At 35.9% G+C, this 5,168-nt stretch overlaps 1 long non-coding RNA gene across 1 annotated transcript; it reads left to right on the forward strand.

The window, feature by feature from the left end:
- The first annotated feature begins 262 nt into the window (after positions 1-262).
- On the forward strand, positions 263-1,092 carry LOC108373022 (uncharacterized). The gene is made up of 2 exons (XR_001848920.1): positions 263-561; positions 1,054-1,092. It is a non-coding gene; the product is annotated as an uncharacterized LOC108373022 (long non-coding RNA).
- Positions 1,093-5,168: the final 4,076 nt, after the last annotated feature.

Below are 5,168 nucleotides of genomic sequence, written 5' to 3' on the forward strand. Positions count from 1 at the left end.
CAACGGCATTAATTGCAGCTTTTTTGTTGTAAATTTTTTGTGGAAATCATTAAATTTGAAAACTCACAACTGCCTCCACCGCGATTTGAACTCACGACTAACGATAGTTGAGTCGGAGGTCTTCTCGTGAGCTACTTTCGTATTGTACGAGTAGTGAGCATTTGCACATTTACACCGCAAACTTCAACTGTCCCGCTCTGCATTCCTTTTGCACTAGTTCAGAGATAGTTTTGAGATATGTAGTTCGGAACTAGCGCTTTGCCAGACTGTCTCTAAATTTTACTGCAGGGCTCTTATGCATTGATAAGGTATAGGCTTTCGATGCTTTCTCCTGGTACGAAAAAATGCATGCTTGTTTCGTTGGTGCGTGGTAAACTTTGATCCCTTATGGATTGACAGGCAGCTAAAATTTAAAAGATTGCATCTTTTTCGTAAATTTATTATAATCAGTAATTAAAACTTTTTGTAAACCATCCAACGTGTGTCAAGTAATTGTTTTGGGCATTTGGACGATCAATAGCTATCACACCATGTTGTCATGTGTCAATTCTGTCGACAATGGTGCATGGTGTCAAGTTAGCACTACATACTAAATTTTGTTCGGAAAAGGGTCAACTCACTACAAAGCTAAAAATTTTTTCTTTTCCCAACAAATTTTAAAGTTAAAAGCTACAATTAATGGCATAGTAACATATTGGATATCTCAATTCTATCGACTAGGTGTATGGTGTCAAGTTAGCACTACATACTAAATTTTGTTCGGAAAAGGGTCAACTCACTACAAAGCTAAAAATTTTTTCTTTTCCCAACAAATTTTAAAGTTAAAAGCTACAATTAATGCCGTTGTAACCTTTTCAATATCTCAATTCTGTCGTCAATGGTGCATGGTGTCAAGTTAGCACTACATACTAAATTTTGTTCGGAAAAGGGTCAACTCAATTTTTTCCAGAAAAACGAAAGCTACAAATTTTTTCTTTTCACAACAAATTTTAAAGTTAAAAGCTACAATTAATGGCATAGTAACATATTGGATATCTCAATTCTATCGACTAGGTGTATGGTGTCAAGTTAGCACTACATACCATTTTTTCTTAAAAAACGAGAGCTACAAATTTTTTCTTTCCACAACAAATTTTAAAGCTAAATGCTGCAATTAATGGTATAGTAACATATTGGATATCTCAATTCTATCGACTAGGTGTATGGTGTCAAGTTAGCACTACATACCATTTTTTCTTAAAAAACGAGAGCTACAAATTTTTTCTTTCCACAACAAATTTTAAAGTTAAAAGCTACAATTAATGGCATAGTAACATATTGGATATCTCAATTCTATCGACTAGGTGTATGGTATCAAGTTAGCACTACATACTAGAGCTCTCGATTTTGTTCGCACATTTTCAAACAGCCCGGGTATATGAGCAGCGAGTACTCGCACACTTGTTCAATGCTCATTACTCGAAAATTTTCGAGCATGAGCTCGAGCAATTCGAGTTTTTTCGAGTAACTTGAGCAATGTTTTTTTATTATATTGTAGAGCTCTAGATACATATACATGATATATATATATATATATATATATGATATATATATGTATACATATATATATAATGATATTGACATTTTTGGTAACAACTTTTTAAATTTTTCAAATTATTGATATATAATGCAAAGATTGTTACATTGGTATTTAACAATATAATTTATTTAACATGAATTAGAAAGCAGCTGCAGACAAATACAATTTACAAATTTTCTTTTGTTTATGAAATTGTTCAAAAGCTCGAAAATTTTGAACAAACATTTGAGCAGTTGAGCAATGAACGAGTTTCGAGCGAGTATCGAGCTACTCGAATTGCTCGATACCCGGGTATCTAGAGCTCTACTACATACCATTTTTTCTTAAAAAACGAGAGCTACAAATTTTTTCTTTCCACAACAAATTTACAACAAAAACACTACAATTAATGCCGTAGTTAACTTTTCCAAATTCGAAAAGTGTAGTGCTAACTTGACACACGTGCGGAAGTTTCAAGTTGGTTAAAGATGTCGTTAATTTTTGAGATTTTTTTTTGGTTGAGGTGTTTCACGTTTTTCCATACAAAGTATGTTTGACAATTTTCTTTTATATGGAGGACACTGCCAGCAAAACAAATTGCCATAAATCAACGGAATTTTTTAGAAGCTTGAAACTTCTGCTAGAATTAAATGGGCTACAAAACTGCATACCACAATTTTTTCTTTCTGATTAAAAAGTTTGAAACTTGGGTGAAAATTTGCGAAATTTTTATAATTCTTGTACAAAGTATAAATTTGAATTTATATGATATTTACATATATGAATTTATTTGACAAAAGACAAATAGCTAAAACTGGTAAAAATATCGCACTCTTATTATTTTGTGGACAACTGTATGTACATGAGTAAAAATTTGTGAAGTGGGCCACCATTTTTTCGAAGGCCGACCTTTTTTTATGCAACGATCTGTTTATGCTTCACAACGATAAAAGAAAAATAAAATTTTCTTAATTTTTCGAAATTCGAATTAGTTTGGAGTTATAGCTAAATTGTTTAGATTTTAATTGTGTTTTCGCGATTGGCAATACCGATTCTGCTCATATTTTAAACAGTTGAGAATGATGGAGCTTTCTTCCTATTTTTATTTTTATTTGGTCAAACATTTTTTTTATAAAAGTTATTATTATTTTTAATATTACTGACATCTTTACTTTAACTTTAAAATCGCGTTTTGGGCTAATATTGTTGTACGTTCTATTAGTAATTATTTGTAGAAGCAAAATTTTGCCGCAATGCATCGAGACGAAAGTTCTTCACGCTTTTCTCTTGACGCCCAATGTATTTGGATGGAAAACGATGAAATGAGTATCGCAAATGCGCTAGGCTCGCTGTCAATACTTGTTGAAAAACTCATGCGAGGTAAATATCTACAGCAAACGTTTTCCATACAAAATACATTTGGCGATAAGAGAAAAGCGTTTCATCTCGATGCATTGCGGCAAATTTTTTTTTTCTGCAAATACATAATTGCTAATAGAACGTACAACAATTTAGCCCAAAACATAAAATTAAAAATGTTAAGAAGACACCACCATTCTTAACTGTCTAAAATATGAGCAGAATCGGTATTACCAATCGCGAGAAAACAATTAAAATTTAAACAATTTCGAAAACTGTTAATAGCTATAATTTCCAAAATAATTCGAATTTCGAAAAATTGTGAAACTTGTATTTTTCTTTTATCGTTGTGAAGCAGAAACAGACAATTGTCCCTTTTTGGGTGGGAGAAAGTTGCGTTCCACGAGGAAGTGCGGGTTCTCGGCGTATGCCATTGCTGGCAGATGGCTCGTCATCTGGCATCGCTTGTTCGACGAAGAGGGCCAGCTCCTCCTACGTCAGGATTTCCTCATGCCTTATTTGNAGCCCAAAACATAAAATTAAAAATGTTAAGAAGACACCACCATTCTTAACTGTCTAAAATATGAGCAGAATCGGTATTACCAATCGCGAGAAAACAATTAAAATTTAAACAATTTCGAAAACTGTTAATAGCTATAATTTCCAAAATAATTCGAATTTCGAAAAATTGTGAAACTTGTATTTTTCTTTTATCGTTGTGAAGCAGAAACAGACAATTGTCCCTTTTTGGGTGGGAGAAAGTTGCGTTCCACGAGGAAGTGCGGGTTCTCGGCGTATGCCATTGCTGGCAGATGGCTCGTCATCTGGCATCGCTTGTTCGACGAAGAGGGCCAGCTCCTCCTACGTCAGGATTTCCTCATGCCTTATTTGGTTTGTGTTGGTTTTGCTTTTGTTAGTTTTATTAATCTTGTTCTTACGACCACCAGCTTGGCGAGGAAAGCACAGTGGTCTACATTTCTTGCATTGGAACTCAGTCGTCGACCACGGTAGAGCCCTGTGCCGTGGCAAGGCCACAGTTACTCCGCAAGGCGGCCCGGTGTTGAGGAGGCGCCTTTAAAATACAGCCGATTGTCCTCCTGGCTGCAAATCGTCCAATGGGCACGGTGACGCGCCACACCCCAAATTTAAAACCTAAATTTAACGATGGGTCAGCTAGGTTTACGTAAACCTAGCTGACCCACACATTTTTGCGAATTTCTCGGAAACCAAAGGAACACCTAAATTAATTTTGGAGGCCCTAATTAACACCTAAAAGACACCTAATTCCTAGCTAATTTTTATTGATTTTTGGCGACTTGGGTCAGCTAGGTTTATGGACGTTAAGCTCGCGTACCAGCTCAGCACTAAAAGCGCGCACTCGCGAAGGAACGAACGGGGTCAATCCCCCCCAACACCAATACGTTAAGAACCTGAATCCTGACCAATATTTCGACACGCCAATTTTCCGAAACAACCGATTTCCCCCTGCTCCCAGAGAACCGTCAAAACGATGACTATATTCCGCGTTTCCTGCTCATCGCCGCCATCGCCAACTCAGCAGAGAGTCCGACTAATAGCATCTCACAACGTCTTCCAAATCGAGAAAGGCATCAACGCCATATCGCAAATTACACAGATGTTACCCCGCTAAGAATATCATTGACATTTATGAAGAAGAGTTATGAAAATAATTGTATTCCGAAAAGATTATCAACATAAAAATTATAAAAAAAAAAATCTATGATAAACTGATATCCACAGGCACCACAATGCATGCAATATTCAGCCCTGTAGTAAAATCCCAACGCTATCCATAGCACAAGTTGTCCCCGGAACCACTAATACACCAACAACACCACCAACCAAAACGCAAAGCACCGAAGCAAACAAACAATCACAACCATGGTTGCCACTTTGGTAGTTTGTTACCAAAAACGGTAACTTTTTTTTCTGTTTGGTAATTTGGTTACTTTTAAATTCATTTGGTAACTTTCCGATCACTGTGGAATATCAACCTCTCTGAACTTGGCAGGACAACTTTTTCTCAAAGCAAAAATTCCTATCGCATAATTTGCCGCTAATTATCCGTAAATTATCCGTGAAAAGAATAATTTTGCCGCGGACATATTTCAAAAATTATCGAGTGCCCTGCTAACTTCCGTGGAAGTTAGCAGGGCACCATCTGAAAACCAATGAAGGAAACCAGCTAAACCCAAACTAACTATCTGATAATTTGCCGTAAATTATCCGT

The sequence above is a fragment of the Rhagoletis zephyria genome, unplaced genomic scaffold (genome assembly GCF_001687245.7).
Source record: "Rhagoletis zephyria isolate East Lansing unplaced genomic scaffold, Rhagoletis_zephyria_1.1 Rzeph_scaffold_06282, whole genome shotgun sequence".
Lineage (NCBI taxonomy): Eukaryota > Metazoa > Arthropoda > Insecta > Diptera > Tephritidae > Rhagoletis > Rhagoletis zephyria.